General features: G+C 43.5%; 1 long non-coding RNA gene across 1 annotated transcript in view; it reads right to left on the reverse strand.

Moving 5' to 3' along the window:
* Positions 1-429: 429 nt before the first annotated feature.
* The window catches only part of LOC143957088 (uncharacterized), an 86483-nt gene continuing 68687 nt past the window's right edge, over positions 430-18225 (reverse strand). Inside the window, exons 2-3 of the long non-coding RNA XR_013270053.1 lie at positions 3106-4689; positions 430-722 (exon numbers count right to left, since the gene is read on the reverse strand). This is a non-coding gene — a long non-coding RNA (uncharacterized LOC143957088). The remainder of the gene's footprint in view (positions 723-3105; positions 4690-18225) is intronic.

Below are 18225 nucleotides of genomic sequence, written 5' to 3' on the forward strand. Positions count from 1 at the left end.
GAACAATGCATTCTATACATTGAAGTGAAGAACCTACTGTAATGCTGCAGCCCATTTGACTTTTTTGCACCCTGTCTATCTTGTGCTGGGGACGAGCACGCTAGCAAAAGCCGGTGTTTTGGGTCCTGATTTCAATGGATTGATAGCGGAGCAGCCATAGGCTCCCGCTGCTGTCAATCAAATTCAATGACGTGGAGGGCGGGGCCGAGTCCTGCTTTCTGTGTGAATAGAAGCAGAGGCAGGACTCGGGAGCTCACCCACACAGGTGTCCCGAAGGAGAGCTCTTCTCTGACGGGGCACTCAAAAAGAGAAAGAGCCACCAGCTCTGCTGAGGGACCCCAGAAGAGGAGGATCGGGGCACTCTGTGCAAAACCAACTACACAAAGAAAGTAAGTATGACATGTTTGTTATTTAAAAAAATATATAAACTGAAGCTTTATAACCCCTTTAATCAGCAAGTGGATCTTCACAGACAGGGCAATGCCTGCAGGCATGTCAAGGCTCTGGACAAGGAAAGCAACTAACTTTTACCAGTACACACATGGACAATGGAAAGCACCATAAGGCAGAGTTCAGTCTCTGAAAGTCACATTCTAGGCTATCCCTGCAGGTCCAGTCCAGCGGGGTCTGGATACAGTACTCCAAAGTCAGGGTTAGGAAAGAGTGATCTTGATAGGTGCTATGTAGACCAGTGAAAGCAGAAATGTAGTGATGAATCTTGACTGAAGTGAAGAAAAAAAAAAGGTTAGCAACACAAAATAAGAATATTGGACAATTGATCATCCATTTTTTTGGATGCTAGTCTCATATCGAAAACCAATAGGTTACTAAAGTTACAAAAACCCTGATACGTAATGTATTCTTTTACTTCCGAACATGCATGGTGGTCATGGTCGTCTGCTTTTTCATGGACAAATTCTGTACTGATTATACGAAAATCATACGTTCTGTTATGATACAAGAAAAACATTTTTGTGTTTGTCCCTTCAGATATTTCCGCATGAACTGTCATGATCGGCTTTCAAAAGCTGTGTACTAATGAGCAGATTATCGGACGATCACTCCGAAAGCAGTATATTTCATATAATTTTCTCATTGTGTGTACTAGGCATTAGACTTATCTCAATAGAGCTAAAAAAAAATAATTGTCCATCCTCCTAGAACTAGCAAAAAACTGAGGCAGGCTAAGAAGACGAGGAGTGTAGGCTGACCTAGTTTTATACTTCGCCAGTATCCAAATTCTCCTGTAGGTGGCAGTATAACTTGACAGTAACTGAATATCTGTGCCCCTCAACAGACAAGATAGAAAAAACTGTTTTAGGCTGGATTCACACCTGTGCAGTTTTAGTGCTTTTTGCATTTTGCAGATTTGCACTACAGTACATTTAACATGGTTTCATATGGAACATGTTCTGTAGTGCAAATCTGAAAAATGCAAAAAGCACTAAAAATGCATAAGGTGTGAATCTAGCCTAATTATTGTCTGTACCCTTGTTTAAGACCCCTTTCACACTGGGGCGTTTTTCAGGCGCTTTAGTTTTAAAAAAAAGCACCTGTAAAGTGCCTGAAAGAAGCCGCAACTGCAATCCCAATGTGAAAGCCAGAGTGCTTTCACACTTGAGGCGCTGCGCTGGCAGAGCGTCAAAAAAAGTCCTGCAAGCAGCTTCTTTGCAGCGCTTTTGAAGCAGTGAATACACCGCCCCTTCCCATTGAAAAGCGCTTTTGGCAGCAGTGCTTTGTGGGCACTTTTAACCCTTTATTTGGCCACTAGTAGGGGTTAAAAGCACCCCAATAACGCTCAAAAAACGCTGGTAAAGCTCTGCTAGTTTAAGCGGTGCTTTACGAGCGTTTTTCGGGCGCTGACATTGTGAGCACTTGGGCTTTCACATTGGGATTGCAGATGAGGCTTCTTTCAAGTGCTTTACAGGCGCTTTTTTTTAACTCTAAAGCGCCTGAAAAACGCCCCAGTGTGAAAGGGGTCTAAGAGTTTTGCTCACTTTCCATCTCAGTAACCACACAGGATGTAAGGGAAATCACCAAAGGCTACCCAAATAGCACCAGGCAAAGGTTCTAATACTTCCACATGCTACACAAAACATATAAAAAAAAAAAGAAAGTTTGGGGACTTAAATGAAAAAACCACAGACAACTCTATTTTTAATAATCAAATTTAAAAATGTCACAATGAGCTTTATAAAGAAAAATATTTACTGTAATAGAGTAAAATGTAAAAAAAATAATTCTAGGTCATCTTCCAAGACACATTAGAGATATAGGTTTCTCCCAATAGGAACAGGAAATGCATCACCTAAAACGCTTTAAAATGAAGTCCCTCTACAAAGCTGGTCAGGTAATTTGTTTCTGGTGGAAACAGGCTTAGCTCAGTATTCTCATCTGTAGTCCTCCTACCACCAACCTCATCCATCTTTGCACCCCGGTTCTTTCCTGTTTATGTGCAGAAAGAGGTCTCAGTCCATTCTCTATCAAAGTCTGGAAAAACCCTAGATGTTTTTTTTATATGATACATGCACAGAACAAGGCTTATGTGAGATCCATGTATAGTGATGTCATTTGTGAGCTGTCACTGTGTCTCTGTTTCTGTGGCAGAGCCTTATATATGTTTTGCTTTTGTGGGTCACAAAGGTGCAATTAGTTCTGCACTCCTGCGACCCATATTCACCGGACAAAGCTAAAGTGTGCTAAAGTCAGCGGTCAGCTGATATCACTTAGCTGGTCCAGACTATGGAGGGATCCCCACTTTAATGTCAGGATCCACCCAGATGCTTGACCAGCAGCTGGCTCTGCCTCTCAGTATGCTGCTGAGAGCCCACTTCGTCCACCGCCGACCATTGTTATGGCAACAACAAAATAATCCTTTCCCTGTGTAAATGGCGCACAAGTAAGAATGGGAGGTGCATGCTGGGTATCCAGCACAATCATATACAGGAAGAGAATGCTAGTGGGCTTCACATGCCCACACTAGAGATGGAAGCACTCTGCAGAGAAGAAATAAAAAGTAAGTACTATAAAAAATGGGAATTGAGTGGCGATTTCATTAATAGCATGGCTTAATAGTGTTTTAAATTGTTTAATAGAACGTATTACCTTTGAAAAAAAAATTCTGTGTGGAACTCCGCTTTGAGTCAGTGCTCCATCCCTCTGATCTTAAGATGGATAGGGCTCCTGCAACTCAGTGCTGCATCTCTCTAATAGACAGTTTTCCTTCGAGAGATGTGTTGGACTCTGGTTAGTGCTACATCCCTCCGATAGAAAGTGCTCCTTCAAGAGATGGGTTGGGCTCTGGTTAGTGTTATATCCCTCTGATAGAAAGTACTCCTTCAAGAGATGGGTTGGACTCTGGTTAGTGTTATATCCCTCTGATAGAAAGTACTCCTTCAAGAGTTGGGTTGGACTCTGGTTAGTGTTATATCCCTCTGATAGAAAGTACTCCTTCAAGAGTTGGGTTGGACTCTGGTCAGTGCTACATCCCTATGGTAGAAAGTGCTCCTTCAAGAGATGGGTTGGGCTCTGGTCAGTGCTACATCCCCATGATAGAAAGTGCTCCTTCAAGAGATGGGTTGGGCTCTGGTCAGTGCTATATCCCTCTGGTAGAAAGTACTCCTTCAAGAGATGGGTTGGGCTCTGGTCAGTGCTATATCCCTCTGGTAGAAAGTACTCCTTCAAGAGATGGGTTGGGCTCTGGTCAGTGCTACATCCCTATGGTAGAAAGTGCTCCTTCAAGAGATGGGTTGGGCTCTGGTCAGTGCTACATCCCTATGGTAGAAAGTGCTCCTTCAAGAGATGGGTTGGGCTCTGGTCAGTGCTACATCCCTATGGTAGAAAGTGTTCCTTCAAGAGATGGGTTGGGCTCTGGTCAGTGCTACATCCCTATGGTAGAAAGTGCTCCTTCAAGAGATGGGTTGGGCTCTGGTCAGTGCTATATCCCTCTGGTAGAAAGTACTCCTTCAAGAGATGGGTTGGGCTCTGGTCAGTGCTATATCCCTCTGGTAGAAAGTGCTCCTTCAAGAGATGTGCTAAGCTCTGGTCAGTGCTACATCCCTCGTGTACAAAGTGCTCTTTAAAGAGATGGGTTGTCCTTGATAAGTCAGAACTGCATCTCTCTAGCAGACAGAGATCCTACAGGAGAAGGATTGGACTAAGGTAAGTTTGTGGACATTTGTGTTGGCAGCGATGGTGATGTGGACTCCTTGACAGGGGAAGGAGCAGGAGTTTCCAATGTCGAGCTGGACGTAGACGGAACCTGTCCTCGCATGAGATCAATTTTTTCCTGCATAAGTTGCAGTTTTATCTTTTTCAGAGCATTGCTTTCCTCGAGCAGTTTTACCATCTTTTCCGATTGCGCTGTCTGTTGCTCTCTGTGCACTTTAAGTTCTTCTTTCAAGAGCAAAAGATCTGTATGGATGTTATTTAAAAGTCTGTGACTCCTGTTTATTTCTTTTCTGCTCTGCGCATTCAGGCGTTCAACTTTGGAAACCACATTAGTTAAAGTAGAAACGATGCTGTCCTCATAAGTACCAGGAGTTGTCATCTGATTGGTAGATGGAAGCTGTGGAGAAGCAGCTGTGTTCTGAGTTTCTCTGTGGTTAGTGGATGTTAGCTGGGTAGCGGTGCCCAGTGCGCTGTCCACGGGAAGCAAACTGATTGTCCTCATATCTTCTTTAGATCCATCTGTATTGAGGAAATACAAATACAAATATATATCTTTTTTTTATTAACTACTGCTATTCAGTGTTATATTTTTCAGATAAAGTGTTAGAAAAGCAATGAGAAGTAAAGGGAAAGCTGACTCAATTAGTCACCTTTTTTTCCCTTCTGTATATCTTTGCGGAACAATTAGCTATTTCCTTTGAAGAAAATGACTCGGACTAAAAAAAGTTTTTTTGAAAAAGCATTATGCTGTACGATGAGGAGATCTTTAGTTCAGGGGTCTCCTAACTTTATTAATACAGGGCCAGTTTACTGTCCTTCAGAGTTTAGAGAGGCCAGTGGAAATAGAAAATGCCCCAGCTTCAGTGGAAGTAATAGTGGGAATAATGGTGTCCCATTGTTGGTATCACTGGAAGGAATAGTGCCCCATTGCTGGTATCAGTGGCAATAATAGAATGCCATTGTTGATATCAGTGAGAGAAATAGCACCCTATCAATGGTATATTTGGTATTGATAGTGCCCCACCACTGGTGTCAATGGGAGGCAATGGTGCCTCATCATTAGTGTCAATTGTGGATTGAATAGGGCCCCTGGATAGAGACATGCAAAGAGCCACATCCTGCCCCAGGGCTGCACTTTGGAGACTACTGGATTAGCTCATGCTTCCCTCTGATTGTTCTTATTAATCAAAGCGGCTTTCACTACTTCGTTAATTAGGAGCAGCATCTGCTCCATTTTTATGTTCAGAAGAGCAAGCATGCTGCTTGCACCATTCTTTGTTATTATCCCCATAATATACAGGAACACACTTTCCGAGTCCCCGTTCTGCCGGGGTGAAGACCCACACTTTTCACGGTACCACTGAGTCCCCTGGCACGGAGGCTTTTAAAATGCATCTATACTAACAGACAAGTGCACAACCTCCCTTTCTTGAAAGTGGTTCCCAGGGGTAATAGGTTCTTTTTCCTGTATTTAGAGCCTGGCTTTCATGGCTATACCACACCTTGCTGCCCTCTCAAGACTGGGGACATCTGAACACACTGCAATCATACAATATTGAAATTGTGTATAGCAGCCTCCCCGCACCCCCTAATACTTATCTGAGCCCCCTCTGTCCAGCGATGCCCATGAGAATCTAAGCCATCCGGGACACTCCGGCTGATTGGCTGAGACACAGCAGCGCGGACATTGGTTCCCATGGCTGGCAATCAAAGCCAATCAGGGGAGAAAAGGGGTGGGGCCAGGCTGGGGCTCCATGTCTGAATAGATACACAAAGCTCTGACTTATCTCGGGTACCCCCATAGGGAGCTGCTGGCTGAGGGGGCACTCTATAGGAGGGAGGGGTCAGGAGCAGCAAAGAGGGACCTGAGAAGAGGAGGATCTTGGCTGCTCTGTGCTAAACCAATTGCATTAAGCATAACATGTAACATTAAAAAAAAAAAATAACCTTTACAATCACTTTAACCGGTTCCCGACTGGCTCCTGTAAATATACATCGGCAGAATGGCACGGCTGGGCAAAGTAACGTACCCATACATTACTTTGAATTGCCTGCCGTGCGCATGCCTGCCGAGAGCTCCGTGACCGTGGTTGCGGGTCCCGCGGACTCGATTGCCGCGGGGATACCCACAATCGTGTCACAGAGCTCAGGAACGGGGATGCCGATGTAAACAGCATCTCCCCGTTCTGCCTAGTGACAGGAAACTGATCGTCTGCTCCATGTCATCCGGAGCAGCGATCAGTATGGTGTCACACACAGCCACGCCCCCATACAGTTAGAAACACGCCCCTAGGAACACTTAACCCCTACACTGCCACCTAGTGGCTAACCCCTTCACTGCCAGTGACATTGTTACAGTAATCAATGCAATTTTATAGCATTGATCGCTGTATTAATGCCAATGGTCCCAAAAATGTGTCAAAAGTGTCCACCAAAATATCACAGTCACGATAAAAATCGCTGATCACCGCCATTACTAGTAAAAAAATAAAAATTATTAATAAAAATGCCATGAAACTATCCCCTATTTTGTAGATGCTATCATTTTTGTGCAAACCAATCAATACACGCTTATTGCGATTTTTTTTTTTTTTACCAAAAATATGTAGAAGAATACAAATCGGCCTAAACTGAGGGAAAAAAATGTTTTTTTTATATTTTTGGGGGGATATTTATTATAGCAAAAAGTAAAAATTAGTAGTAGTCCATTATATGTCACTTACCTGACACAGAAGCCAGCGATGTCGCCGCTGTCCCCTGTAGTCCGGAGCGTCCAACTTCTTCCGGGTATCGCTGCTCCGGCCACTCACAGCGCCGGAACAGTGATGACGTCACTCCCGCGCATGCGCACGGGAGACGCCACTAACGGCATATCGCTGTTAGCAGCTGCATGCTGCTAACGGCGATAGTGCGCCTGCACGTAGCTGTCTACGGTGCATGCGCCGTAGACAGCTGTGACTGTCTTTTAGTAAATATCTCCTAAACCTACACGGTTTAGGAGATATTTCTTGGACCTACAGGTAAGCCTTAATCTAGGCTTACCTGTAGGTTAAAGTGGTTTGTAAGGGTTTACAACCACTTTAATGCTTGTCTATAGGCTTCTAAGCACTCTTCTGTAACTTCTCCTCAGCAGCACAAACTCATCTTGCCTTTGTTCTCCCATTGCTATATTTAGCAGCTAGGAGTGAAAAAAAGTACCTGGTACTTCTGGGTACCATGGAGCACATGCCCTTCCTTTCATGGGACATTGCTGGTGCTCAGTGAGTGGCAGAGTGCTGTCCCATCAGGACTGGGAGTGAGTCTCCAGCCTTGTATAAGCTCCAACTAGAGCAAAGCGAAGCTTGCACATGGCTTCTTTTTTTCAATCCCAATCACTGTGCGGTGCAGCATAGAAACAAAGGGAAGATACAAATGTGTTGCTGGGAAGGGCAGCATTAAAGAGTACCCGTTGCTTAGATGTGCATGGGCAAAGCAAAAGTACACTTTAGGCTTACTGGTTAATTGGAAAAGACCAAACAAAACTGAAGAAGATGAGGAGGACCCCGAAATGAATAGGTAAAGACTATTGAAATGTTTGTAGAAACATGATTCCCAGTGAAGGGAACTCTTAAGGCGTCAACATACTAAAACATTTTGGACAATTTCATGCTCCCAACTTTGTAGGAACCGTTTGGGGATGGCCCCTTCCTGTTCCAACATGACTATGCACCAGTGCACAAAACAAGGTCAATAGAGACATGGATGTTCTATCGGGTTGAGGTCAGGACTCTGTGCAGGCCAGTCAAGTTCTTCCACCTCAAAACTTACTCATCCATGTCTTTATGGACCTTGCTTTGTGCACTGGTGGGCAGTCATGTTGGAACAGGAAGGGGCCATCTCCAAACTGTTCCCACAAAGTTGGGAACATGAAACTATCCAAAAAGTCTTGGTATGCTGACGCCTTAAGAGTTCCCTTAAACAAAGCTGAGATGAAGAATGGGGAGGAGGAAGCTAGGAAGACTGTGTTAGTGGCAGAACAGCAATATATTACCAATCCAATCCCATTCACACAGAAGGTATGGTTAGAAAAGCAGCAAGAGAATAAGACGACCATTAGGAGAAAGATAGATAATAGACGCATATTCCTGAGACAAGAGAACTTTGGGGAAGGAGAAAAAGTGGGCCGTTTACTGTCTTTACTGGTTAAAGTAAACACTGCCCCTTCAATGGTACTAGTGGTCAGGACTCTACAGGGAGAGATTACTTCTGAACCTACCATTATTAATAATATATTCCATCACTACTATAGTTCTCTATATAAATCTCATAAGGGGGGAGAGGGGGGGAACGACTGCCGTCTTTATGGAGAATATAAGCATACCAACTTTATCAGTAGAAGACTCTATGACTATGGAGGCTCCAATAACTATTGATGAACTTCGTAAAGCTGTGGCCGAGATGCCTAACCTAAAATCACCAGGACCTGACGGGATACCCATTGAGGTTTATAAAAGATATGGCGAGGTTCTGTTGCCAGAACTGCTGGAGACACTGAGTCAGGCTCTGGTGCTTGGGACGTTGCCTTCATCAATGTTGGAAGCCACCATAGTGGTTGTCCCCAAGGAGGGAAAAGACCCTATGGATCCTGCTTCGTATCGCCCGATTTCGCTTTTATGTACTGATGTAAAGATTTTAGCAAAAATACTGGCAACACGCTTAAAAAGGTGTATTCATAAGCTTATCCACTCTGACCAGTCGGGATTTATCCCGAACAGGTCTACCAGTACTAATATACGTAGAGCCCATCTGAATATCCAGATTCCGGTAGACAATGGAGGCTCCAGGGGAATATTCATAAGGGGTGAATATCACTCCCATTGTTGCCACAGATTTAGACAGCCTTAAAGTTCTCTCAAGGTTCCAGGAACAAGTAAGTAGACCAAAAGGTAAAGTAAAGGGGCAAACATGACTCCCATTGCTGCCACAGATTTAGAGATCCTTAGAGAAGGACCCAGGAACAGGTAAGTGGATCAGGTCATCTGATCATTCGTAAGGGATGAACATCACTCCCATTGTTGCCACAGATTTAGAGATCCTTAAAGAAGGTTCTGGAGACAGGTAAGTGGACCAGATTATCTGAACAGTCATAAGGGGTGAACATCACTTCTATTGCTGCCACAGATTTAGAGAGACTTAGAGAAGGTTCCAGGAACAGCTAAGTTGACAAGGTCATCCGATCAATGTTAAGGGCTTAGCGTCACCCCCATTGCTGCCACCAGATGTCAGGTATACCATTTCCTACAGCTGTACACAGAGATCTATGACAATGTGTGACCAATACCATCAGGAAGAGGGAATAATAGACTGAATTTCATTGGAAGGGACCAGTGGCCTTTCAGACACCAGATCATATCCTAACAAAAAAATAATAAAAAGCATTGCCACCAATTCATGGGTGCAAAATGTTAGAAGAAGCTGGTTTCTATTGTTGCCAGCGGTGGGGGTTAAGGGGGATTAGCAAACCAAAAAGCTAAACTGCCAACTTTAAAAAGGTCATACAATGAAGGGAAAAAAATTATCTGTTTTTACAGCAGCATAATAATTCTTACAGAATGTTGTGTATGCTCCAAATGCCAAAGTTAGATCCCATAGAATGGGATGCAGTTGTCTCTTGCTCATATATTTAATAAAAATTTGTTTCAGTGACTTGTATTGGCATGATCCAAATTTACTAAAGGCTGTAACAAAATGCATTAAACAAAGTACATTACATGAGGAATAACTGGGAGAAACGACCCATTATCTCTCCAGAGGGTGAATTGGAAGATGACGGCACATTTGATTCTTCAGAAGAGAACCCCATCACCCCGAATGTCCATCCAGTTTTCCAGAATGCTGAACTGTCGTCTGATCCCTCCACATCCGGGAGAAGTTTTCCAGATCACTCCCCTCCCGCTACCCACCATACCCCTCATAGGAGCCTGTTTAAAAGGAGAGCAGCGCTAATGGGGAAAAGCAGCACTCGTGCAGGAACAGGTGGCCGGAAGCGAGCTCTAGCTTCTGCCACTCTTAGCAGTGAGGATGATGAAGATGAGGCTGGTCCACCGAAAAAGTTAGGTGGTGGCTTGAGGAACATCAGATTCTCCCATGAGGAGAATTGTGTCCTTGTCCACACAGTGATGGATAACTGGACGAGTCTGTACGGGGCTCAGTCTCAGAAAATATCATTTGCGCAAAAAAAGTACCTGTGGCAGACCGTGGTTTCGGCAGTTAATGCAGTCAGCCATTACGGCAGGACGGTGCACCACTGCAAGAAACGCCTGTCAGATATCAAAAGGTAGGTTCTAATTTCAACCAATTTGTTCTTCGTTTTATAGCTGACTGTGCCCCCATTGGTTTACTGGGATTTGTTGGTTCCCATTGGTTTACAAGGTTTACCGTCACTTCCTGTCTTGTTACCAGGGTAGGAGTTGTGGAAAAATCTCCCCGATGGGCATATCGCTTTCGCATCTGTGTGCCCACTGGGGAGATTTAGAAGAGGTAGAACTCTTCTAAATTCTTTCCAAAGGTAAACAAAAACAGTTTGGTCCGCTTTTCACTTTAATATTGTGTTTTGTAATTCCAGGTATCTCAGGACTAAACTAGCCGCTCATAAAAAATACCCCCGTGGCACTGGGGGCAGTACCCCCATGGATCTTAAACTAACAGAATACGAGGAAGAGTTGCTTTTGGTCGTTGGCGAGGAGGTCATGACGGGGTTGGAGGGCGCCCACTTGAGCACTGACAGAATTGGTAAGCTCCAAAAAGAGCGCCATAGTCTTTTCTACACCAGGACTGCTATATGGAGGATCTGCACTGCCTCCGGCTGCCTGAGGACTATAAGCTAATGTTTGCCAGCATGGTGTTTACCATTGACAGCATTTTGTTATACCCATTCGTTAAATGTAGATAAATACCTGTTGATTCTGCTAGAAATCATTTAATTTCCTGTGCTCTCTGCCTGTGTTGCGCTCTTATCAGTTAGCAGCATTCCCAGTTCTCTCTGTGGACTACAGAACCCCAATGCCCTAATAGAAAGGAAGAGCAGAGGTGGTGTAATGTAGTCCTAACACACTTCCTGTCCTAGAGTAACAATGGTTCCCTTCCATACATACAGTGCTGACAATGTTGTCATCCTAGGACAGGAAGTGTGTTACTGGCAGGATCACCAGGTGAATATAAAAGGTAAAAAAAAGACTAAAATAAAACCAGTGCAGCCACCACATTCAAGGTTTGGCAAGCTGCAAAATATTACATTTTTGTTCTTGGCTTTATTTACACTTTGATAGATATACATCATTTTGTAGCTGATATCTGATGTAGTGTTAGTTGTAGACATGTGCGATTCGTTTCAAAATTTGTGTTATTCGCAGATTTGGAGGTATCCGAATCTTCGAATCACAATAGTAATGAATGTCAAAGAATCCAAAATAAATTATAATGAAAACAATCAATTGTATTTATTTGTTTTGTTTGGATGACACGATAGTTTGGGCCTTTTGAACATGTTTGAAACATCCAAAATAACGTAACCACATAACAAATGATCCCATTTGATTCAGATCCATCCATTTTTATTTCCAGTGGGCATAGCATAAATATTCTAATAAGATTCTTTTTGTTTTGTGGTTTAACTTGAGAGACCATTCGTTTAATTTGTATGTGCCCGTCCCAACCAACAAAATCAGTTGGGAATAAGAAAATGAATTCAATTTAGGCCCCGTTCACACTGGTCCAACATGTGCTCCGACTGTGAGAGTCGCATGACATCTCAAAAATAATGATTCCCTATGAGAGCCGTCCTAACTGGTCCGACTTGTGTCAGTCCGACTTTGAAAAAGGTTCATTCACTACAGGCGGTCCCTGAGTTACGAATAATTTAGGGACTGTAGGTTTGTTCTTATGTCAAATTTGTTTGTAAGTCAGAACAGTACATTTCTATGTGTAACTATTTATCAGAACGGAATATGGAAGCCCCCTTCAAGAAAGGGAGCCCCGGATCCTGCACCAGCCCCCCCCCCCCCCCCATGTGAATGAGTAGGGCTACATTATTTTCATTTTCCCGCTCTTTTCTGCAGAAGAGTCAGAATACTTTGGGTCACCTGAACAGCTATCTCCGGCCCCCAGCCTTCCAGAGGAAGAGGAATCCAGGAAGGATGACCTGTCTGAGACCCCAGCTGTGTATCCAGATGGTATATATTGGTCAATGTTTTAAAACGTTGGTCTTTTTTTTTTTTTTTTACCGTTTTCCTACCGGGCCAATTCTGACACTTCTCTCATGTATGTAAAAATCTGTATTTTTTGCTAGAAAATTGCTATGAACCCCCAAACATTATATAATATATTTTTAGCAGAGATCCTACAGAATAAAATGGTAATTGTCCACTCTTTGTATGTCACACGGTATATGTGCAGTTGATTTTCTGGTAAATATACACTTTAATTTTTTATTTAATTTTTTTAATCTAAAGCTTACCAGCTTAGTGTTACAGAGGGGATCCAGTGCTAGAATAATTGCTCCTGCTCTGCTGTTCGCGGCGATACCTCACATGTTTGGTTTGAACACAGCTTACATATGTGGGTGTCAGGGGCGGGTGTTTACTGCTCCCCCAAAATAAACAAAAAACACCAGCCGCCACTGGTGGTCGTGATACGTATACAGGCTTGGGGTGACCGGAGAGATTAAATTTTTTTTTTCCTTTTTACTATATCCTCTATTACATTTTATTTATTTTCACTCTGTCCCTTTAAATTTTAGCTATGACCACTTTTATTCCCATCACAGGAAATGTAAACATCCCTTGTGATAGAAATAAGCAGTGACAGGTCTTCTTTGTGGAGAGACGTGATGTCAATAAGACCCCACATCTATTCTGTATAATGTAAAGCATTTAATAAAAAAACAAACAAAAAAAAAAACATTGATCTAATGCTTTAAAAAAAAAAAAATGGCCTTGTTTACATTGGACCGGTACAGGAAGTGACGTCATGACATTGCACCAGACCTCCTAGGCCATCTTTCCTCTGATCGTCTTTATTACCAGTCGCCGCAACTGCTTGATCGATTCTCGGGGCAAGAACCACCGGTAAGGGAGGGGGGGGGGCTACACCACCGCTTCTAAAAGTGATCCAGGGGCAAATACACTTCTCAAACCACTTTTATCAGTTAGAGAATTGCCGGCTCAAACAAACAATACCAGGGTTATGACATATTGCTGCAGCCATAACCCCGGTATTCCACTTCCTCCCGAGGGAAGAAGAAGAAGAATTCTGTCAAAGAAGAATTCCGGACAATTTTTTCTTTTTTTTACCCTGCAGTGTATGGGTTAATGACTCATTTTTGTCTAAGGATTTGGAGAGCTGAGATATTATCACCTAATCCTCCCAGTGCAAGACCAGTCTCTTTGGCCCCTGCCCAACCCCCAATCCCCCCCGCAGTCAATCGGTTTTGTGCAGTGGACTGTTCCTGATGTCATTATGCCCATAGACCTGCTCTGGACGTGATGACGTCAGGAACAGTCCACCGCTGGACATGGGGGAGTGGCATTTTCTGGTGGATCAGGTGAGTAAACAAAAACAAACAGAAAACAAACAGCCCATAAAGTGCTTTAAACTCCAGTTTTGCCAATTAAAGACTATTCTCCCCCATACACTACTCTATATATACGACATGCGGATATTAGTATTATCTTTAACATGATCAGTCTTATTGCTACATTGGTAAGATGATGTGAATTACATCATAGCTTATAAAATTTAGTTTTTAGCAAAACTACCTTGGAAAATATTTTTTCTAACTCTTTAATCACTTTTATTTGTATGTCTGGGCTATTGGGCACTTTAAATCTTTGTCTAAGCTCCACCCTGGCTATATACACAAGTAGTAAAAATTAGAATCAAAATAATTTTTGAATAAGGAGCCAAGTTATCAACATGTGAATTTTAATTACAGAGGAAAATACAAGGGAGAGCCACCAGGTGAAAGGAGGTCAGATGCCATCGTCGCAGAGACAAAACGGTAGGCTCCTGTCCATGGAAAAAAATATATATTTATAGGCTTAGTTTGTCATTATTTAATATATTAAAAAAATAAATGAGAAATAGGAACACTATATTACCAAAAGTATTGGGACACCTGCCTTTACACGCACATGAACTTTAATGACATCCCCAGTCTTGGTCTGTAGGGTTCAATATTAAGTTGGCCCACCCTTTGCAGCTATAACAGCTTCAACTCTTCTGGGAAGGCTGTCTACAAGGTTTAGGAGTGTGTCTATGGGAATGTCTGACCATTCTTCCAGAAATGCATTTGTGAGGTCAAGCGCTGATTTTGGACGAGAAGGCCTGGCTTGCAGTCTCTGCTCTAAATCATCCCAAAGGTGTTCTATCAGGCTGAAGCCAGGACTCTGTGCAGACCAGTCAAGTTCCTCCACCCCAAACTAGCTCATCTATGTCTTTATGGACCTTGCTTTGTGCACTGGACCAAATAATTTGGTGGAGGGGAATTATGGTGTGGGGTTGTTTTTTAGGGGTTGAGCTTGAACCCCCCCTTTCCAGTGAAGGAAACTCTTCTTTTTTTTTTTTTTCCATATCAGTGATCTTATGCAGGAGACTTGATTCACCTTGCAGCTCATTTGTGTCTCATTCACGGTTCCACATCATCGTGGCGTATTTAATTACGTAGCTTTTTTTTTTTCCTTTCAAAGATTCCTTGTGATCACATAAAAAATTCATAACATTTAAAAATAAGTGACAATAAGATAAGCGGAAACCTCAACACCATTGGTGTTCTCGGGGTAGACACAATGACTATACATAGTACCCTAACGTCTAATACCTATATTTTATTTTCCTCCCCCCTCTCCCTACCCAATCCCCCCCCCCGACGTCTCCATAGGATCACATCATATACCTGATTTAAATCTAACTTTCCTCTCCCCCCTCCCCAGCTCTATGGCAATCTCACTCACTGATTACCGAAAGAATCGTGAAGAGGCCAACAGGAGAGCCATAGAAGGGGGGAGAACCAACGCAGCACAAAAGAGAAAAGCAATAATAAGAAGAAAAAGAAAAAAAAAGGAAAGGAAAGAAAAAGCCAGGCACCCATAGGAAGAATCTGTTTTTTGTGGCAGAAACTATTACAGCCTGTCTACTTAAGGTGGGATCCCCAACTTCCGCAAGCAAGGCCCCCATAGACTCATAAACTTCTTATTATTACCTTGTTTAATAAAAAAGACCCTCTCATTACCAATTGTCGTTTTTATGGTTGCTAGCCAAGTTTCAACTGACGGGCCCGAGTGTGAGTGCCATTGTTGAGCAATTAGCTTCCTTGCTTGAAAGAGACATCTAATGACTGGTATAATAAACTTGAGGGGTTCACAACTTTAGGCCTCTGATATTGATGGTTCAGCCGACACGTTCAGCTGGCTGATGCTGTTCACATTTATAATGTGCTGCTTTCCATTCTCAGCAGAATGGGGTTCCTCAGCAATTAAATAGTCCCTTTTCATTATGCTCGAGCATGCACCATCAAACGTGACCACTAGTTCCCAGATTTAAGCCTCTGACATTGATGGCTCAGCCGACACGTTCAGCTGGCTGATGCTGTTCACATTTATAATGATGTGCTGCTTTCCATTCTCCGCAGAATGGGGTTCCTCAGCATTTAAATAGGCCATCATCTTAATTCATGCTCGACCGTGCACCATCAAACGTGACCACTAGTTCTCCGCTTTGAGCCTCTGACATTGATGGCTCAGCCGACACGTTCAGCTGGCTGATGCTGTTCACATTTATAATGTGCTGCTTTCCATTCTCCGCAGAATGGGGTTCCTCAGCAATTAAATAGTCCCTTTTCATTATGCTCGAGCATGCACCAAACGTGACCACTAGTTCCCAGATTTAAGCCTCTGATATGGATGGCTCAGCCGACACGTTCAGCTGGCTGATGCTGTTCACATTTATAATGTGCTGCTTTCCATTCTCCGCAGAATGGGGTTCCTCAGCATTTAAATAGGCCGTCATCTTATTTCATGCTCAACCGTGCACCATCAAACGGGACCACTATTTCTCTGCTTTAAGCCTCTGACATTGATGGCTCAGCCGACACATTCAGCTGGCTGATGCCGTTCACATTTATAATGATGCGCTGCTTTCCATTCTCCGCAGAATGGGGTTCCTCGGCATTTAAATAGGCCGTCATCTTATTTCATGCTCGACCGTGCACCACCAAACGGGACCACTAGTTTACAACTTTAAGCCTCTGACATTGATAGCTCAGCCGACACGTTCAGCTGGCTGATGCTGTTCACATTTATAATGATATGCTGCTTTCCATTCTCCGCAGAATGGGTTTCCTCAGCATTTAAATAGGCCGTCATCTTATTTCATGCTCGACCGTGCACCATCAAACAGGACCACTATTTATACGCTTTAAGCCTCTGACATTGATGGCTCAGCCGACACGTTCAGCTGGCTGATGCTGTTCACATTTATAATGTGCTGCTTTCCATTCTCCGCAGAATGGGGTTCCTCAGCATTTAAATAGGCCGTCATCTTATTTCATGCTCAACCGTGCACCATCAAACGGGACCACTAGTTCACAACTTTAAGCCTCTGACATTGATGGTTCAGCCGACACGTTCAGCTGGCTAATGCCGTTCACATTTATAATGATGTGCTGCTTTCCATTCTCCGCAGAATGGGGTTCCTCAGCATTTAAATAAGCCGTCATCTTATTTCATGCTCGACCGTGCACCATCAAACGGGACCACTATTTCTCTGCTTTAAGCCTCTGACATTGATGGTTCAGCTGACACGTTCAGCTGGCTGATGCTGTTCACATTTATAATGTGCTGCTTTCCATTCTCCGCAGAATGGGGTTCCTCAGCATTTAAATAGGCCGTCATATTATTTCATGCTCAACCGTGCACCATCAAACGGGACCACTAATTCTCTGCTTTAAGCCTCTGACATTGATGGCTCAGCCGACACGTTCAGCTGGCTGATGCCGTTCACATTTATAATGATGCGCTGCTTTCCATTCTCCGCAGAATAGGGTTCCTCAGCATTTAAATAGGCCGTCATCTTATTTCATGCTCGACCGTGCACCACCAAACGGGACCACTAGTTTACAACTTTAAGCCTCTGACATTGATAGCTCAGCCGACACGTTCAGCTGGCTGATACCGTTCACATTTATAATGATGTGCTGCTTTCCATTCTCCGCAGAATGGGGTTCCTCAGCATTTAAATAGGCCGTCATCTTAATTCATGCTCGACCGTGCACCATCAAACGTGACCACTAGTTCTCCGCTTTGAGCCTCTGACATTGATGGCTCAGCCGACACGTTCAGCTGGCTGATACCGTTCACATTTCTAATGATGCGCTGCTTTCCATTCTCCGCAGAATGGGGTTCCTCAGCATTTAAATAGGCCGTCATCTTATTTCATGCTCGACCGTGCACCATCAAAAGGGACCACTAGTTCACAACTTTAAGCCTCTGACATTGATGGTTCAGCCGACACGTTCAGCTGGCTGATGCTGTTCACATTTATAATGTGCTGCTTTCCATTCTCCGCAGAATGGGGTTCCTCAGCATTTAAATAGGCCGTCATCTTATTTCATGCTCAACCGTGCACCATCAAACAGGACCACTATTTATACGCTTTAAGCCTCTGACATTGATGGCTCAGCCGACACGTTCAGCTGGCTGATGCTGTTCACATTTATAATGTGCTGCTTTCCATTCTCCGCAGAATGGGGTTCCTCAGCATTTAAATAGGCCGTCATCTTATTTCATGCTCAACCGTGCACCATCAAACGGGACCACTAGTTCACAACTTTAAGCCTCTGACATTGATGGTTCAGCCGACACGTTCAGCTGGCTAATGCCGTTCACATTTATAATGATGTGCTGCTTTCCATTCTCCGCAGAATGGGGTTCCTCAGCATTTAAATAAGCCGTCATCTTATTTCATGCTCGACCGTGCACCATCAAACGGGACCACTATTTCTCTGCTTTAAGCCTCTGACAT

This window comes from Lithobates pipiens, unplaced genomic scaffold (genome assembly GCF_037356315.1).
Source record: "Lithobates pipiens isolate NorthernLeopardFrog02 unplaced genomic scaffold, aLitPip1_a1.2 Scaffold_51, whole genome shotgun sequence".
NCBI lineage: Eukaryota > Metazoa > Chordata > Amphibia > Anura > Ranidae > Lithobates > Lithobates pipiens.